Source organism: Jaculus jaculus, chromosome 3 (genome assembly GCF_020740685.1).
Source record: "Jaculus jaculus isolate mJacJac1 chromosome 3, mJacJac1.mat.Y.cur, whole genome shotgun sequence".
Lineage (NCBI taxonomy): Eukaryota > Metazoa > Chordata > Mammalia > Rodentia > Dipodidae > Jaculus > Jaculus jaculus.
The window spans coordinates 157,560,700-157,581,031 of NC_059104.1; the positions used below are offsets into that span (position 1 = coordinate 157,560,700).

At 43.0% G+C, this 20,332-nt stretch overlaps 1 long non-coding RNA gene and 1 pseudogene across 1 annotated transcript in view; one reads left to right on the forward strand and one right to left on the reverse strand.

Moving 5' to 3' along the window:
• The window catches only part of LOC123459229, a 32,390-nt gene extending 23,643 nt beyond the window's left edge, over window positions 1-8,747 (forward strand). The window contains exon 3 of the long non-coding RNA XR_006636115.1: window positions 8,617-8,747. This is a non-coding gene — a long non-coding RNA (uncharacterized LOC123459229). The remainder of the gene's footprint in view (window positions 1-8,616) is intronic.
• On the reverse strand, window positions 8,615-8,762 carry LOC123459907 (annotated as a pseudogene).
• Between the last annotated feature and the right edge of the window lie 11,570 nt (window positions 8,763-20,332).

Below are 20,332 nucleotides of genomic sequence, written 5' to 3' on the forward strand. Positions count from 1 at the left end.
GGCATGCCCATTCATTCTCTCTCCCTCTTGCTCTGTCAAATAAATAAATAAAGATAAAATATTTTTAAAAATTAAGAAGCAGAGCTAGGAAGATGGCTCAGTGGTTAACGGTGCTTGCTTTCAAAGCCTGCCAGCTTCAGGTTCAATTCCTAAACCACTTTTGTAGACAGATGTAAAAAGTGGCACAAGTGTCTAACATTCATTTGCAGTGCCCAGAGACCTTGGCATGCCCATTACACATGTATGCTTGTGAATAAATAAATAAATAAAGGAAGGAAGTAGAGATTAAAAAGGAAAAATCTTGGAAGCCCACATTCAGCCTCACTTTTTTCTACAAGCTATCTTGTTTATTAAATAATGGGTACAAATTTTTTCCATGCATGTCCATGTTGTGGTCCACACAGAGGTGTATTGGGTTATAGGATGGGGGAAATGTCTAGTTTGGCAGAGCTGGTGATTTTTTAAAATTATTTTTATTTATTTACTTGAGAGAGAGAAAGAGAGGAGGAAAGAGGCAGATAGAGAATGGGCACTCAGGGCCTCCAAGGGCCTCCAACCACTGCCAACGAACTCCAGAGGCATGCGTCCCTTGTGCATCTGGCTTACATGGGTCCTGGGGAGTTGAACCTGAGTCTTTTGGCTTTGCAGGCAAATGCCTTAATGGCTAAGTCATCTCTCCAACCCCTGTTTGTTTGTTCTGAGACATGATGTTACTCTGTACCCTGACTGGCCTGATAGTAACTATGTAGCTCAGGCTAGCTTTGAACTTGTGGCAATCCTCCTGCCTGAGCTTTCTTTGTGCTGGGATAGACCATAGTATTTTCTAACTGGCTGTTTATTTCCACTGTTTATGTTAGCAGTACGAAATTACAAGAAAAAAGACCATGTAGGTTTCTTTTTTTTTTTTTTTTTTTTTTTACTGTTTTCAAGTCATTATTTAAAATTATTGTTTTAAATTCTCTTAAATTGCTATATCAATTTATTATTTACACTGAGGGCAGATGGGTTCCTCTTACATTTCCCTATCTTTGTTTGCAAATGGCTGTAAATCCCAAAGATAAGATCATTCTAGTGGGGCTGGAGAGATGGCTTAGCGGTTAAGCGTTTGCCTGTGAAGCCTAAGGACCCCAGTTCGAGGCTCGGTTCCCCAGGACCCACGTTAGCCAGATGCACAAGGGGGCGCACGCGACTGGAGTTCGTTTGCAGAGGCTGGAAGCCCTGGCTCACCCATTCTCTCTCTCTCCCTTTATCAGCTTCATGGCATGGCATAGAATGAATGTCACATCACACTATAGAATGTTACATTCCGTATCAATAGATACTACGTTGTATCTTCTCGTTGCTGGTACAAGAGCAGCTGATGGGAGGAAAGAGGTTTATTTTGGCTTACAGACTAGAGGGGAAGCTCCGTGATAGCAGGGGAACACCTGGCATGAGCAGAGGGTAGACATCACCTCCTGGCCACCATCAAGTAGAACACCACAGCATGAGAGTGACCCTACAATGGCAAGGGGGAGCTGGCTATAACACTCATAAGCCCACCCCCAACAACACACCTCCTCAAGCAAGGATCCAATTCAATATATTTCTTTTTAAATAATATTTTAACAATATTTTTTGCTGGGCATGGTGGCACACACCTTTAATCCATGAACTCGGGAAATAAAGGTAGGAGGATCGCCAAGAGTTTGAGGCCACCCTGAGACTACATAGTGAATTCCAGGTCAGCCTGGGCTACAGTGAAACCCTACCTTGAAAAACAAAACAAAAAATTATTATTATTTTATTTATTTATTTGAGAGGGAGAAAGAGGCAGATGGGGGGGAGAGAGAGAGAGAGCAAGCGAGCGCATGCCAGGGCCTCCAGCCACTGCAAATGAACTCAAGACGCATGTGCCTTTTGCATCTGGCCTACATGGGTCCTGGGAAATCAAACCTGGGTTCTTTGACATTGCAGGCAAGCACCTTAACCACTAAGCCATCTCTCTTAGCCCCATATTATTTCTTTTTTCTTTTTCTTTGTAAAATATTTTATTATTTATTCGAAAGGCAGAGAGAGAGAATGGATATGCAAGGGCCCTGAGCCACTGCAAATGAACTCCAGATGCACATGCCACCTTTTGCATCTGGTTTACGTGGATACTGGGGAATTGAACCTGGATCCTAGGCTTCGCAGGCAAGCACCTGAACTGCTAAACCATCTGTCCAGCACCCCCATACTCTTTCTTTCTTTTTTGGGGGGGGGTTCGAGGTAGGGTCTCACTGTAGCCCAAGCTAGACTGAAATTCACTACGTAGTCTCAGATGACCTTGAACTCACAGCAATTCTCCTACTTCTGCCTAGGTAGGAGATTAAAGGCGTGCACCACCACACCCGGCAATCCCCCCCATATTATTTCTTAGTGTTAATCTTTCCCTGTATATCTCTTTAGTTGTGTGTAGTTTAAGGTTAAAATGAAATTTTCCTTAGCTGGCTATGGTGATACACATGCGTAATTTCAGCATTTAGGACCCTAAGGAAAGAAGAGACTGCCCTAAATTGGAAGTCAAACTTGGCTACAGTGAGATCCTGTCTTAAAACAAAACAAAATGCAATTTTTGTTTTCTAAGTGAAAAGCTAATTGTCCCATGTGTCTTATAAGACAATCTATTCTTTTCTCACATCTTGAATGCCACGTTTATTCCTATACATGCACATACTTGCTTCTGGATTCTAAACTGAACTTACTGAGCCAGTCCTGTTTGCTCATTGCTTTCATTACCATTTGTTTCTTCCAGATGAACTTTAGAATCAACTCAGCGTTTCACTACTAAAAAAAGTTTCCTTTTTTTGGGGGGGGGGTTTCTGAGGTAGGGTCTCACTCTAGAGCTCAGGCTGCCCTGGAATTCACTATGGAGTCTCAGGCTGGCCTCAAACTCACAGCAATCCTCCTACATCTGCCTCCCGAATGCAGGGATTATAGGCATGTGCCACCACACCCAGCAAGTTTCCAATTTTTTGTTTTTGTTTTTGTTTTTGTTTTTTTTGAGGTAGGGTCTCACTCTGATCCAGGCCGACCTGGAATTAACTCTGTAGTCTCAGGGTGGCCTTGAACTCACAGCGATCCTCCTACCTCTGCCTCCCGAGTGCTGGGATTAAAGGTGTGCACCACCATGCCCGGCAAGTTTCCAATTTTTAATGGAGATTTTATTAGGTTTAAAGTTCAGTTTAAGGGGAGCTAACATCTTATCAATATTGACATTGCACCCATGAACATAGTTCGTCTTTGCAGTTAGTTTTCTTTTTTAGTGAAGCCAATTTTTTTTCATAGGTTTAGTTACTTTGTAGAAATCGTTACCCTTATGAGTTGAATCTATGCTTTTCCCATAATCTTCTTCTCCAACACTTCCTGTGTTCTCCTTGTTTTAGGATGATTTTATTTTTTTACTATTTTTACTATTTCTTCATCATGGGTATTATCATTTAAACAATGAAAAATTTGCAAGTTTCTGTCCTTATTATCATTCCATATATAAGTATTTTATAATTCAGCTTTTCTTTCATAGCATTGTACCCTTAAAAAACTCTTTAGCATACTCATGTTGGCAGCACATATGCTAAGATTGGAATGAAGATACTTTTTCAGAGAGGCAAATGTTTCTTATGTTTGCAGGTTAAAAAATGTCTTTATTTAGCTATCCCGGCTCAGAGTTATTTTCTTTCAAACCACTGCTTTATTGCAGCCTGACATTCAGAGCTGCCTTCAGAAGTCAGAAAACTAGTCTCACCTTCCTTTTTTAGTTTTATTCTTTTTGGGGGGGGGTTCTCAAGGCAGGGTCTTGCTCTAGCCCAGGCGGACCTGGAATTCTATGTAGTCTCGGGATAGCCTTGAACTCACAGTTGTCCTCCTATGTGAGTCTCTTGGAGTGCTGGGATGAAAGGTGTGTGCCACCACATCTGGCTCTCCTTCATTTTCTACAGATAACTTATCTCTCTTTAAATAAGTAAGAGTTTTTTTCTTGGCGTTTTTCAACTCTGAAACACCTCTAGGAGTTGTCAAAGTAAGGATTTAAAAAATTTTATCTTGAGCTAGGTGTGGTAGTTACTGTTTTAATCCCAAATGGGGCGGAGAAATCTCCTTGGGTTTGAGGCCAGCCTGGGGCTACAAAGTGAGTTCCAGGTCAGCCTGAACTAGAGTGAGACACTACCTCGAAAAAGTTTTAAGTAAACTTTATCTTACCTGATTCTTGGCAGCCCCCTGGAAGCTTTGAGCCCTCTTTGGGTGGGAGAAATTTTCTGTTACTTCTTTGTGACTCTCCTCCCTAACAATCCTCAGTTGGCTTTGGCTGTTTCTTCTGAATGAATGGAGTCCTTCTCAATCCAGCCTTTGTGGCAACATCGTCTATTAGGACTGTCATGACAAAATACTGTAGAATTAGTTTATCACTCTTGGTGGCTTCGACAGCTGAACTGAAATGTATTATCCCAAACTAAGGGGCTGGCCTACCAACTTTTTGGTGTAGGCTCCGTTCCTGGCTTGCCCATGGGCTGCCTCTGGCTTCCTGTCCCTCCACTCAGAAGGGATTAGGCACCTCCCTACTTTGTTGGCCTCTACACTGTGATCTCGCTGGACTTATGTCACCTCCACACAGCTCTGGCCTCCAGATATAGTTACATGGGGAGGGGAAGGCTTCAACATACAACCAAGGATGGGTAACATGGAACCCTCTCAAAGTTTCCACTCTTGATCTTTTCTGTGCATTCAGGGAGATTTTTCTTATTTAGCTTTTGAATTGTACCCTGTTGTTTCTATAGCTATGCGATTATTCAACCCATCTGTTACTTTATTTAGTTTATTTTTCAATCGTCTTCCTTTTTTATTGGTTTCTTTGTCATAGCACTTATTCTTTTTTTGCATGTGTATGTGGTGTGCATGTATGTGCATGTGTGTTCATATGTGCAGGGGTGTGTGCACATGTGTGTGCATGTGAATGCATGTGCATGTGGAGGTCGAGGTTAGCATTGGTTGTCTTCTTTAATCGCTCCCCTCTTGGTTTATTGAGACAGGATCTCTCACTAAACTTAAGGCTAGCCAGCTTGCCCAGGAGAGCCTCCTGTCTCTTCCTCCCTGGTGCTGGAATTATAGCACACATTGCCACACTCTGCATATGTATGGGTGCTGGGGATCCACACACAGGCCCTCACATCTGTGTGGCAAAAGTTTTATCAAGCCCTTACCCCAGTCTCTTTATTCCTTTTTCATAGCAACTTGCTACAATGTCCTCATTAATCTTCCTAGGGATGATGCTATTTACAATTTCAATGTCTGTTCTTGTTCCTTTAATTATCCATCTCGCCTCTGGCATGTCTTCAGTTTGGTAATCTCAGTTTCATTCTTGTTTTCTTTCTTTTTCTTTTTGGTTTGTTTTTTCGAGGTAGGGTCTCACTCTGGACCAGGCTGACCTGGAATTCACTATGTAGGCTCAGGGTGGCCTCGAACTCCTGGTGATCCTCCTACCTGTGCCTCCCAAGTGTTGGGATTAAAGACATGAGCCACCACGCCTGGCTTGGTTTCTTTCAAAACTTTTGAATCTCTTCAAGTATCAGGTGATCCTTGGTGTTCTATTCATACTGGTATTTGAAGGGTAGGTGAACTAGTGATTGTACTATTTAAGTTTGTAGCCCCAGTACTGAGACTCCTCTGGGGAATGGAGGGTCATTCTGAACTCTAAACAGGACATTTTGCCTGGCCTACTTCCCTGGAAGATGTACAGAGCAGGCTGGAAGGCAGGCTTGGGGACCACCCTTCTCTCTGTTTCTGGACTTGCTTATCCTAAAGCCAAAATAAGGTGGCCTTCGACGAAGCTGCAGCTGACAGCTGGGGCCAAAGCAGCAATCCTTTTTCCTCTCTGTGTCTGTGGAAGGAGGCTGGGGTCATGTCCACTCCTGCTCTGCTTTTCTCTCAGGCTGTGACACCTCAGCCGTTGCCTTCCTCTCCCCCCCTCTCACCTAACATATGTTTACTGTTGCTGTGCACTGCAAGACAATCTCATAATGCAGGCGTGAGAATTCACATCGGCAGTCAGGTGTGGTCATGCTACACACTTTTTTTTTTTTTTTTTTTTTTTTGGTTTTTCGAGGTAGGGTCTCACTCTAGCCCAGGCTGACCTGGAATTCACTATGTAGTTTCAGGGTGGCCTCGAACTCATAGTAATCCTCCTACCTCTGCCTCCCGAGTGCTGGGATTAAAGGCGTGCGCCACCACGCCTGGCTATGCACACTTTTAAGTCCAGCAATTGGGAGGCTGAGTCAGCAGGATTGGAAACTGGAGGCTATATAGTAAGACTGTCCAACAAAACAAAACAAAACAAAACAAAAAACCCAAACACACAAACAATCTCATTTGGTAACTGAGAAAGCTAAGTTCAACCAGGTTTAGTGTACAGATAAAAACGAAGTGGTCGCTGGGTGTGGTAGTGCAGGTGGCAAAGGTAGGAGGATTGATGTGAGTTCAAGGCCAGCATGAGGGTACATAGTGAGTTTCAGGTGAGCCAGAGCTAGAAAGACACCCTACCTTACCTCCCCCCCCCAAAAAAAAACAGGAGTGAAGCCAGACTTTTTGCACTGCTGTGCACTGTTTCAGTGTTCTTTCCCCTCATCTTTGATATGTTTATCTTGCTTCCTTTATTCACATATAAGTTCCTTGATTTTTTTTTTTCTTTTGGATAGGATCTCATTTGAGGTGCCTGACTGAACGTTGTACAAGCAGCAGTCAGTGTAAGTTTTGTAGACTGACTAGATAAAGCAGTCAATTACAATTATGCTATATCGGGCTGGAGAGATGGCTTAGCGGTTAAGCGCTTGCCTGTGAAGCCTAAGGACCCCGGTTCGAGGCTCGGTTCCCCAGGTCCCACGTTAGCCAGATGCACAAGGGGGCACATGTGTCTGGAGTTCGTTTGCAGAGGCTGGAAGCCCTGGTGCACCCATTCTCTCTCTCTCCCTCTATCTGTCTTTCTCTCTGTGTCTGTCGCTCTCAAATAAATAAATAAATAAATAAACAAAAAAAAACAATTATGCTATATCATGTAAATACACATTAGAATGGTACAAATGCTTTATCTGAAACCTTTAAAGTTTTTATTATGTTTGTCAAATTAAAGATTGGAAAAAATAAAGATCAGGTTGTAACTCATAATTCAAACTTCAAAAAATGTCAACGTTCGGCTTCTGATGGGAATTGTCGTAGACCCTGGTCAGTGCATCCGTACAAACACACGGAAGAGGGGGTTCACCTGCTCATCTCTGACACGAGCTTCTGCCTTGCCTTTTCTGCCTCTTCAGTATTGTTCACATGTTGCGATAACTAGAATTGTCATTCTTTAAAAAAATATTATTTATTTATTTATTTCAGACACAGAGAGAGGAGAGAGAGAGAGAACGAACGGGTGTGCCAGGGCCTCCAACCACTGCAAATGCACGCCAGATGCACGTACTACTACCTTGTGCATCTGGCTTATGTGGGTCCTGAGGAATCGATCCTAGGTCCATTGGCTTTGCAGGTAGCTGCCTTAACCGCTAAGCCATCCCTCTAGTCCTAAACTGTGATTCTTTATGTATTCCATTCTATTTTCTGTCATGTTTCTCTATTGAACCCTACTCCAAGAAGAGACATCTCCTAAGAGAGAGAGCCATGCCTCATATTCCTAAAGATGGCACAACCCAAGCTGGCCGTGGTGCTGCTCACCTTTAATCCCAGCACTCAGGAGGCAGAGGTAGGAAGATCACTGTGAGTTCAAGGTCACCCTGAGACTACATAGTGAATTCCAGGTCAGCCTGGGTCAGAGTGAGACCCTGACTTGAAAAACAAACAAACAAACAAACAAACAATAATGATGGTACAACCTGGATTTATTATTTCTGGTCCCATTTATTTTCAATTCACACATCCAGTGAATAGTCATTGAGTGTCTATGATATTTGTTCTCAGTTTGGGTATTTAATAAAACCACCCAGGCATCTTTTCCCAACTACCATTAGTAGGTTTCACCTCTAGAGTACTGGAGCTCAGACCTAAAGTTCCTCAAGCAAAATGAGAAGAAAGCCATAGATCCAGGATACAGTGTGTCCTACGCTAACAAGTGGGGCTACAAATAAAACCAATAATTGCTAATCTTTCCTGAGAGCTGTGTGCCAGACACCGGTCTGTGCACTTTCCATGTATGAGCACATTTAATATTTTATTTAGTTATTTACTTATTTGAGAGCAAGAGGGAGAGAGACAGAGAGCACGGGCACACCAGGGCCTCCAGTCGCGGCAGATGAACTCCGGATGCGTGTGCCAATGTCCGCATGGCACTCGGTAGGTACTGAGGAATGGAGCCCAGGCATTGCAAGCAAGCACCTTAACCACTGAGCCGTCTCTCCAGTCCAGGAAGGCTTCTTGAAGGAGACAGTGCTTCAATTATCTTGAAGAAAAAAATGGGCACCAAGGTAAAGTTAGGGAAAGAGTACCTCAGTTTCCTGCTTTCTTGGCTTTTTTTTTAAAAACAGGATTTCATAGAGCCAGCCAAGTATGGCCTTGAGATCTATGTAGCCCAGGATGACCTTGAAGTTTGTTGTTGTTGTTGTTTTTCTTCAGGGGAGAGCAGGAACCGCAGTTCCCCACTACCACAAATTATGCAGTCCAGTTTCCCGCATTTGGGGTCAGCACATCCGGAGGGCAATGGATAAGCCTCACCCTGGGAAAACCACCTTTGTGAACATTATTACCTGCCAGGTAAGCGCGACCTTGAAGTTTTGATCCTCCTGTCACCAGCTTTCGGGCGCTGGGTTTTACAGGTGCTCACCACCACATCCTGTTTATTCAGAGCTGAGGATCGAACCCAGAGCTTCAGGCGAGCTAGGCCAGCACTGCACCAACGGAGCTCCATCCTCAGCCATTTCCTGTGTGTCTTGCTACAGACTGCCTTGGCTCCTCCTTGGAGCTCCTTCCTCTTTGTTTCAGCTGCTGACAATGCTGGAATGCCTACAGAAATCCTCAACACGCCTTGCGCTTTAGCTGGGAAGACTGAAGTCATGCACAATTACTCATGCAAAAGTTCCTCCTGACAATGGGTCCTTTTGTGTGCTTCTCGATGAAATATATAAAGCTTCATTCTGTTGTGTGTGTGTGTGTGTGTGTGTGTGTGTGTGTGTGTGTGTGTGTGTTTTAAAGTCTTTGTTGAAGAAACAATTCACAAATGTGCCAAACACACAATGGTTCCCCACCCTCTTCTCTGGTCCATGACTTGATTGGGACGCTAGGCAAACAATTTCCTGGCTTGCCCTGGCCCTGTGCTTGCCTGCGAGCCAAGCACATCGAGAATGGAAGCCAGCCCTTCCCTTCACACGGCTTCTCACCAAATTAGGGCCCTAAGCTTAAACTTGAGGTTAACCTCTGAGAACATTTGCCACACCTGCCACCGCCTCTGCCTGGCCTCAGAGGAAGGGACAGACTTTGTGTTGAGGAAAAGGGAAATGGTATGGTGTTGTTAATTAACCGTGGGAGGAGAGGAAGTCCACTCCAGACACCAGAAATTCCAAGGAAGAACAGTTATAAAAAGCAGCTTTTGTAGCAGCCAGCCAGCCACATTACCCAGCCTAGCCTGGGCTGCGCCTGGAGGTGAAAATAACAACTCCAGTAGCAGGTAGGAGCTCCATATTCCAAGTAGGCAGCAACTTAGGAGGAATGCTGGCTTGGCCAGAGGGCCTCAGGAATGTGGCTGGAGTCTGGCTGTCCTCCTAAGAGCCTTGGAGAAACCGCAGGAAGCTGCCTCGAGCTGGCTGGTGCTTGTAGGTGACTGGTGAGCCTAGGTTACAGGAGCAGCGGCCCTGTTTAATAGAGTCAAAGCTGCAAGATTCGGTCGGTACAATCTCTCTCCTAGCAGGCCCCTTTCCCACCGCGTGCTTATCAAACTCGGGGCTGATCCTCACTTTGCAGATGAGATGATCTCAAACCCAGAGAAGGAACACCTTCCCCGTTACCTAGTTCCTGGAGGTTTGGCTGCCTGTAGGTTGGAATGGAATGTGTAGTGTCTCAGAGACTCGGGTTCGGTGGGGTGCTCCCAGCCAGGGTTTGAGTTGTTGTGAGTCCTGGATTTCTTCTCAGGCAGAAGGACATTTGGCGGTTTGGCTGACACCTTAGGGGGGGGAGGGTGCAGAATTTGCTGACCAGCTTAGAGGAAGGGGAAGGGGACCAACTGAGGCCATGGAATTCAGGAGGATCTTACAATCTGAAAGCTGACAGCTTCACTGAGGCTCCTCAGAAGGCCTGCTTATAGCGTCTGCCTGACTTCACAGAGACAGGGACGGATGTCCAAGACTAGCATTGCCAAAACCAGGAAGTCAGGGTACTAGGATTTCAGACTGGGCAAGTTTCCCAGTCTCTAACATTTTTACATCTGGTCAGACAAGAGGGAAATTCCAACACTGCAGTATCAGACACACAGGATCCCTGGTGTGAATGTGCAGTGGCACATCCTTGCTATGGAGATAGGATCTCCTTTATAGACTCCTGAGGCTGCAGAGTTAAAAAGACTTCAGAAGTCATGTAGACCAATTCTGTTACTTAATAGAACAGGAAATTGAAACAGAAAGAAACAACTGGTTTCAAGGCGCACAATTAGTTTGTAATCATTAACATTGAACCCTGGTTTCAGACACTCTAGTGCTTTCCCCCACAATACCACATCTTTTGTAACATTTGTATATCAGGACCTCCTACCCGTTCCATATGCTATTTCCCATTTCATTTTCATATGCATTGTCTTAAACTATACCTCCTCATCGGATGAATTTCTGAAAAAGTTTTTACTACTTGATATTTTGACCCAAACCAAAAATAAACCCACACACTAGAAAGGGGTCACTACAATCAAGAGCTGCCAATGTGAGATGAGATCTGCTGGAATAAATTCCCAAACTCTGAGGCCTTGTTGTTCAAAGTTGTCCGTGGACTGCATGTCACCTGGGGGTACGGAGGTGTCTCACCCAAGACCTTCTGCAACAAAGTCCACATTTTTAAAACTTTTTTTTTTGCTTTTTCGAGGTAGGGTCTCACTCTAGCCCAGGCTGACCTGGAATTCACTAAGAAGTCTCAGGGTGGCCTTGAACTGACGGCGATCCTCCTACCTCTGTCTCCCAAGTGCTGGGATTAAAGGCGTGCGCCACCACGCCTGGCTAAAACATTTTTTAAGTTTACTTCATCTATTAGAGCGAGTTAAGGAGAGAAAGAGGTATATATATATATATATATATATATATATATATAGAGAGAGAGAGAGAGAGAGAGAGAGAGAGAGAGAGAGAGATTGAGAGGGAGAAAGAGAAAATGGGTGTGCCAGGGTCTCCAGCCACTGCAAACAAACTCCAGGAGCATGCACCACCTTGTGCATCTAGCTTACATGGGTACTGGGGAATCAAACCCAGGTCCTTAGGCTTTGCAGGCAAGCACCTTAACTGCTAAGCCATCTCTCCAGCCCCAAAGACTACATTTTTTTTGTTTATTTTTGCTTATTTATTTGATAGTGTCAGAAAGAGGCAGATAGGGAGAGAAGAGAGAGAATGGGCGCACCAGTGCCTCTAGTCACTGCAAACGAACTCCAGACGTGTGCGCCCCCTTGTGCATCTGGCTAACATGGGTGCTGGGGAATCGAGCCTCGAACTGGGATCCTTAAGCTTCGTAGTGCAAGCGCTTAACCACTAAGCCATCTCTCCAGCCCCCCCCTTTTTTTTTTGTTTATTTGTTTTTATTTGAAGTAGAGTTTTGCTCTACTCCAGGCTAACCTGGAATTCCCTATGTAGTCTCAGGGTGGCCTCTAACTCATGGTGATTCTCCTACCTCTGCCTCTCCAGTGCTGGGATTAAAGGCATGTGCCACCATGCCCAGCTCAAAGACCACATTTTAATACAAGCCTAGGTGATCTTCTGAATCCATACTAAAATTTGAGTCTAGAACTTTAAGATAAGGTGTTAAAAATTTCTCCCTTTTCCCATTTTCTGGAAATGATTAGCCTTTTGCCACCCATCTGCTGCTTTCTTCCATTTACTCTTTTTAAAAAATATCTAATTTTTTTATTAGCAACTTCCATATCCCTGTAATTCCCTCCCACCCCCCACTTTCCCCTTTGAAACTCTATTCTCCATCATATCCCCTCCTCCTCTCAATCAGTCTTTTATTTTGATGTCATGATCTTTTCCTCCTCTTATGATGGTCTTGTGTAGGTAGTGTCAGGCACTGTGAGGTCATGGATATCCAGGCCATTTTGTGTCTGGAGGAGCATGTTGTAAGGAAACCTACCCTTCCTTTGGCTCTTACATTCTTTCCACCACCTTTTCTGCAATGGACCCTGAACCTTGGAAGGTGTTCTTCCATTTATTCTTAAATGTTACATTCATCTTCTTCTGCCTTTTCTTATAAGTTTAAAGTTCTGAAACCAGGCATGGTGGCACATGCCTTTAATCCTAGCACTCGGGAGGCAGAGGTAGGAGGATTGCCATGAGTTCGAGGCCATCCTGAGACTACATAGTGAATTCCAGGTCAGCCTGGGCCAGCATGAGACCCTACCTCAAAAAACCAAAAAACAAAAAAAAGTTTAAAGTTCTGACTAGGAATGGAGAGATTGCTTAGTGGTTAAGGTGCTTGCTTGCAAAGCCTAAAGACTCAGGTTCAGTTCTCAGGACCCATGTAAGCCAGATGCACAAGGCAATGCATGTGTCTAGAGTTCATTTGCAATGGCTGTTGGCCCTGGTGCACCCATTCTCTCTCTCCCTCTCTCCCCAAAAAATACATAAATAAAATATTTAAAAAAATAAAGTTCTGATGAAGGAGGAAAGGGTGGATTTTAAAAGTAGACTCAAAATGGAAACTATTAAGAAAAATAAAACATAGCCAACTTGAAAGACCTTTTGTAGCTCCAATGTCACATTGTTAATGTTGAAATATAAACATCTACTGTGTTTATGTTGGCTGCCCTGTGAAATTATCATCATTAGTTATATTTAGGAATTTGATGGCTTGGAAAGCATACTAAAATATTCTGAGAACAAAAATATTTTCCTTCTAAACTTTCTGGAAAATAAAAATAAAATCTTTTTTTAAAAAAATCCCCCAGACATCTTTCTCTCTGTTAATCCCATCTGCCATTATATATTTCTTCTTTTTATTGCCCCCTCTTTCTTCATCTCTAATTCAACTTTCTCATTTTATTTACATTCTTAATAAAATAAGGAAATAAAGATATATAACTTTAAAATCATGATTTTCTTATAGTAAAGTTAGGAAACAGGCAAGTGAAAGGAAGTGTAGCTGGAGCCAGGTATGGCGGGAACATGTGTAATTCTAGCACTCAGGAGGCAGAAGTAGTGGGGTTTTAGAAAGAAGGAAGGAAGAGAGATGAGAGGACAACAGAGAAGAAAATAAAAAGAAAGACTATAGTCTTACTAATATAGAAACAACTGTAAACCTTTTATATCAAATTATCTCAAACCTTTATTTTAATTTTTATGTATTCGTATGCGTGTGTGTGTGTGTGTGTGTGTGTGTGTACGTGTGCATATACGCTTGTGCCAGGGTTTCTTGCCACTAAAAAAGAATGCCTACGTAGCTTTATGTGGGTAGCTAGAGAATTGAACCTGGGCAACAGGCTTTGAAAGCAAGAGCCAACTGTGAGCCATCTCCCTAGACTGCTCAATCCTTTTTGAGCATATATTTTTTAACAAAGATGAGATGATTCAGAACATAGTAATTAGTATCTTCATTCTTTTAAATAAAAGCATACATTTCTAACTTTATTATATCAATGAAAATACCTCAGTATCATTATTTTTTAAATATTTTATTTATTTATTTGAGAGAAGGGACAGGAGAGAGTCAAAGAGGGAGGGAGAGAGACACAGAGAGACGGAGAGAATGGGTAGAGAGAGAGAATGGGTACACCAGGGCCTCTAGCCACTGAAAATGAACTCCACATGCATGTACCACCATGTGCATATGGCTTTATAAAGGTGCTAGGGAATCAAACTTGTGTCCTTTGGCTTTGCAGGCAAGTGCCTTAACCACGAAGCAATCTCTCCAGCTATGCATATCATTATTTTAATTAAATTATGCATTGAGATTATACCATAATTGACAATAATATTTCTATTGCTAGAAATTTAAGTAATTAAAATCTTTCATGATTTAAAACAATGCAGTATATTCTTAATAGTTTTCTTACCTTTAAATTTCTTTTTAAAAATACTTTATTTGCCGGGCGTGGTGGCGCACGCCTTTAATCCCAGCACTCGGGAGGCAGAGGTAGGAGGATCTCCGTGAGTTCAAGGCCTGAGACTACAGAGTTAATTCCACATCAGCCTGGACCAGAGTGAGACACTACCTCGAAAAACAAAACAAAACAAAACAAAAAGCAAAAAAAAAAAAACCCAACTTTATTTATTTGCACATAGAAACAGAGAGAAGAGAGGCAGAAAAAGATGGTTTAGCCATTATGGCAGTTGACTGTAAAGCCTAATAAACTGGGTTTACTTCCCCAGGACCCACATGAAGCCAGCTGCACAAAGTGGTGCCTGTGCCTGGAGTTCATTTGCAGTGGCGGGAAGCCTTGGCACCTACACCCATTCTCTCTGTCTCTCTCTTCACTCTAACTCTCTCTGCTTACAAATAATTTTTTTTATAGGAATAACATCACTTTTTTTTGGTTTTTTGTTTGTTTGTTTGTTTTTTTGAGGTAGGGTCTCACTCTGGTCCAGGCTGACCTGGAATTCACCATGGAGTCTCAGGGTGGCCTCGAACTCACGGGCGATCCTCCTACCTCTGCCTCCCGAGTGCTGGGATTAAAGGCGTGCGCCACCACGCCCGGCTAACATCAATGTTTTTTAAATTTTTTTGTTCATTTTTATTTATTTATTTGAGAGTGACGGGACAGAAGGAGGCGGGGGGGGGGGGGGGGGGGAGAATGGGCGCGCCAGGGCCTCCAGCCACCGCAAACGAACTCCAGATGCGTGCAGCCCCTTGTGCACCTGGCTAACGTGGGTCCTTAGGCTTCACAGGCAAGCACTTAAGCGCTAAGCCATCTCTCCAGTCCACAAATAAATTTTTAAAAATTTAACATTTTTATTTATTAAGTTGAGAGAAATAAGCAGAGAGAGAGAGAAAGAGAGGCAGGCAGAAAGAAAATGGGCGTGCCAGGGCCCCCAGCCACTGCAAATGAACTCCAGACGCAAGTACCACCTTGTGCATCTGGCTTACATGGGTCCTGGGGAATCAAATCTAAGTTCTTTGGCTTTGCAGGCAAGCACCTTAACCGCTAAGACATCTCTCCAGGCCCATAAAGAATATATATATATATACATATAAAGTATTTAATTAAAACAAACACTTGAATGCATTATTTTACATTGTGAAAAAAAATCAAGATAGTATCAAATAGTTTTTGACCATCATTGCCAGCCCTGGTATTCTTTCTTCCTCTCCTTTTTGGGGCAACGAATCAACTTTTAATGTGTATGCATGGCATTCAAAGCATGAAATTAGATACTGTAAGAATTTCAGTGGATGACATAGTCATGACCCCAGTGAGAGAAAATAGGCGCTGATTCCTGGGTAAACCAAGTAACACAAGCCAGATGCTGCACTACCTAGTGCAAGTCCATGTTAAGGAAACAGAATACAATCCCAATTACTGCCAAGCAGATACCAGCCCTCTTCCTCTTTCACCAAGATTACTGGTGCCCAGAGTCAGCTTTGCTTCCTTGCCTATAATCTCCCCTTTTCAACCCATCCAGTTTGCAGCTGATAATACAATCTCAAGGAGACACTTAAAGGTGGTTTTTATTTATGATATTTGTTCCCTACTCCTCTAGTTTGCCCCCTAAGAAATCCCCTTATCCTTCAAGACTGCTAACATTTTAATCTCCTCCTCATGTAATCTACTGAGCACATATTGCACCCTAATTGTCTGGTCTAAAGTTTTCCTCTTAGCTTTGCAACTTATTTCATTTCCTGTTATAGATCCTACTTTGTTGTGATTATATGGTTCCGTGGCCCATTCCACACTCTACTGTGAGTTCCTAAACACAGGGTCTCTGTCTTTTCTATGTTTGTCCTCAGCAGCAAATATGGTGCTAGGTATATCGTAAATGCTTAACAAATATTTGCTCATTTGTTTGCCAAAAAGAAAGGATAAATGGATCACATGGTTCTCACACTGGCTTTAGGATTTGGAGGTTAATTCTCATAGAAAGGGAAGCGACTGCACCAAGTGGCTATGACAGAGATAGCCTTTGGTATGACTTGTTCTTCTTCTTCTTCTTTTTTTTTTTTTTTTTTTTTTTTTGTTTGTTTTTTCAGGTAGGATCTCACACTAGTCCAGGCTGACCTGGAATTCACTATGTGCTGTCAGGATGGCCTCAAACTCAGCGATCCTCCTACTTCTGCCTCCCAAGTGCTGGGATTAAAGGCATGCGCCACCATGCCTAGCTTGGTATGACTTGTTCTTGATCCTGAAAGAAGTCAAGAGAAGAGCTAGGAATTGCTCCATTCTAAGTCCTGGGTTTTCTGACTGTATTTGAAACAAACAGCCCATTCATTATTCTCTTTCCAATGGAATGCCAGGAAAACATCTGTTCTTTTTTAAGAAAAATATTTTTATTTATTTATTTTCAAACACACAGAGAGAGGGAAGGAGGGAGGGAGAGAACAGGAAGGATTGGGGCTTTTAGCCTCTACAAATGAACTCTAGACACATGGGCCACTTTGTGCATTTGACTTTAGGTATATGCTGGGGAACCAAAGCCAGATCATTGGGTTTTGCAAGCAAGAGCCTTACTTGCTGAGTCATCTCTCCAGCCCCTTGTTCTTTTATTTATTTTATTTTATTTTATTTCTGTCCGGTCAGCGGGGGGTGGTTTTGAGACAGGGTTTTGCTCTAATGCAAGCAGACCTGGAATTCACTCTGCAGTCCCAGCCTGGCCTCAAACACAACCATCCTCTTACCTCTGCCTCCCAAGTGGTGGGATTAAAGGCATATGCCACCACACCTGGCTTCCTTGTTCTTATTTAAAAAGGCATTTTGTAAGAAAAGATTATAAACTTCCCCATTATGATCTACAAGGTTTTAAACCTCCAATAGAATTCTGTTGCCCCCTTTCCTAAAACCCTTCCATCTCTTCCTATTGCTGTTGTTTAAGTTTTTTAATTTACTCACAAAAGTCCCGCATGGCCTCAACACTGCTACTTCTCTAGCATCCACTCTATCTTAAAAAATTTTTAATATTTTATTTTTATTTATTTGAGAGAGAGAGAAAGAGAAACAGGCAGACAGAGATAGAAAGAAAATGGGCACACCAGGGCCTGTAGCCACTGCCAATGAACTCCAGACTCATGCGCCACCCTGTGCATCTAGTTTATGTGGGTCCTGGGGAATCAAACCTGAACCCTTTGGATTTGCAGGCAAGTATCTTAACTGTTAAGTCATCTCTCCAGCCCCATAATCCACTCTATTAATGTAAATGAAACTAATGGAGAGTTTCATCAGGTCCAAATTAATAACAAGTGCTGCTTATCTGGTCTGCCCTTCTGCCCATCCATTTTTTGAGTAAAACCATCAGTTTGGGGTTAGTGAGCCCAGATGTTTCTGTATATTCTCTAGAAGAGGTTGTCATCCCAGAATTTAAATGAACAACAAAAAGAGAGATGGATGTGGTGGCGCACGCCTTTAATCCCAGCACTTGGGAGGCAGAGGTTGGGAGATTCCTGTGAGTTCAAGGCCATCCTGAGATTACATAGTGAATTCCAGATCAGACTGACCTAGAGTGAGACCCTATCTCGAAAAACAAAAATAAATAAATAATAACAACAAAAAGAGCTATAGAAGCCATGCATGGTGGCACATGCCTTTAATCCCAGCACTCGGGAGGCAGAGGTAGGAGGATCACCGAGAGTTTGAGGCCACCCTGAGACTACATAGTTAATTTCAGGTCAGCCTGGACCAGAGTGAGACCCTACCTTGAAAAACCAAAAAAAAAAAAGAAGAAGAAGAAGTAGAGAAAGAGCTGTAGAGATGGCTTAGTGGTTAGAAAAGCACTTGCCTAGGAAGCCTGAGGACCCAGGCTTGATCCCCCAATACCAGTGTAAGCCAGATGCATAAGGTGGTGCATGAGTCTGGAGTTCATTTGCAGTGGCTGAATACCTTGGTATGCCCATTCTCTCTCTGTGTCTGCCTCTCTCTCTCTCTAATAACGAAGTATTTATTTATTAATGTGCAAGTAGAGAGGGGGAAAGAGGGAAAGGAGAGGGTGAGAGAGAGAGAATTATGAATAAATGGACCTGCCAGGGCCTCTTGCTGCTGCCAACAAGCTCCAGATGCTTACACCACTTTGTGCATCTGGCTTTATGTGGGTATTGAGGAATTGAACCTGGGCCGAGCCAGGCCAGCAGGCTTTACAAGTAAGTGCCTCTAACCACTGAGAAATCTCCCTAGCCCTTAGAAAACATTTATTGACCTGATAGTGCTTTATTCTCTGGGGATAAGAATGAAAACTAAGTCATCATGACATAACAAGAACTTGTAAACCTATATGGGGACAGACAAGGACACAAATAATGAGGAGTAGATAGTACAGGTAGGACAGTCTGCTCGTGGTTACTTTTCTAGATTGGGATCCATATGCATTAGGTGGTGGGTTAAGATAGTTAAAGGGTCATAAGCTCTACCCTCACCAGGTGGACTTGTATCTCACCATGAAGTTACCTTGAGTAAGCCACTTGCTCACACTGAATTAGCTTTCTTATGTGAGAACAAAGAATAATGTGCTCACTGAGCAGATTATTATGAAGATTACCTTAGATAAAAAATAAAGAGATGGCTTAGCAGTTAAGGCACTTGCCTGTGAAGCCTAAAGAAACCATGTTCAACTCTCCAGGTCTCATGTAAGCCAGATGCACAGTGATACAAGTGCGCAATGTCACACATGTGCACAAGGGGGCGCACAAGTCTGGAGTTCAACTGCAGTGGCTGAGGGCCCTGGGGTGCCAATTCTCTCCTTCTCTCTCTGTCTCTCTGTCTCTCCCACATAAAAACGTCCAGTCTGTTGGGCTTGCCTCAAAAACAAAATTTAAAATGTGCCACCTGGGTGTGGTGGCTCATGCCTTTAATCCCAACATTTAGGAGGCAGGGGGAAGAGGATTGGCATGAGTTCGAGGCCACCCTGAGATTATATGGTGAATTCCAGGTCAGCCTGAGCTAGAATGAGACCCTGCCTTGAAAAGAAAAAAGAAAAAAAAAGGTGCCAAGTACAATGCCAGGTAATTAAATGTAAATAATACTAGCCCACTAAAAATACCATTAAGATCAATACACAAAGATATAGACATCTTTAAGAAATCTTGTAGGCAGACCTTCATAATAGGAGGAAAAGATGACATCAAAATAAATGAGAAACTGAGCCTCCTAGCACTTGGGAGGCAGAGGTAGGAGGATCTCCATGAATTCAAAGCCACCTGACTACATAGGGAATTCCAGGTCAAACTGGGATAAAGTGAAACCTTGCCTCAAAAAACTACATACAAGTGCAATAGTGGCACACAGCCATGGTGGGTAACTAACTGCTCTTAGACTGACTAACAGATCTGCTCAGTGGAAAGGAAACTGTATCTGGAACTGGGAAACAAGTCAGAATCATGTCCAGATAATGATTCTGCTTTCCATTGTCAAGCCCCCACTAATCTTGGGCTCTAAGAGGGTCTACACCCTTTAAATTCTCTCTAAATTAATAATGGTTATCCCATTTAGATGGTGCTGACTTCACTCTCCACTGGAGAATCTGCTTCTCTTTTTCAGAGAAGAGCTGGACCTGAGGAGTTAAATGACCCAGCGCACTCCACCCCAGCCCCAACTGAAACCAGAGGAACTGGGGAAATGAGCAAGAGTGCTGTTTTCTTATTGAATCTGATATCAGCAGACACTCAACACTTTCCAAATCAGAGATCCGGAGGCTCCTAAGTGCCCATCACTGAAGTAGACTTAAAATGCACACAACGTGGCTTAGGAAATTTTGCAGAAGAGGGGATGGAAAGATTGTTAGAGCCACAAGTTGGGACATTCTGCCTCTCCCCCATAACTGACTGCTGCCCCATAATGCATAACCCATAATCCCCATTGGGTTGTCCTGCATCCCCAATGAGGAAGGCCTCTGCAGAAAAGTAGCAGGGAGGAAGGAAAGGATGGTACCAACACATGTTGTCACATACTAAATATGTCCATATCTAATAAAAATACATTAAAAATAAATAGATATTATATATATATATATATATA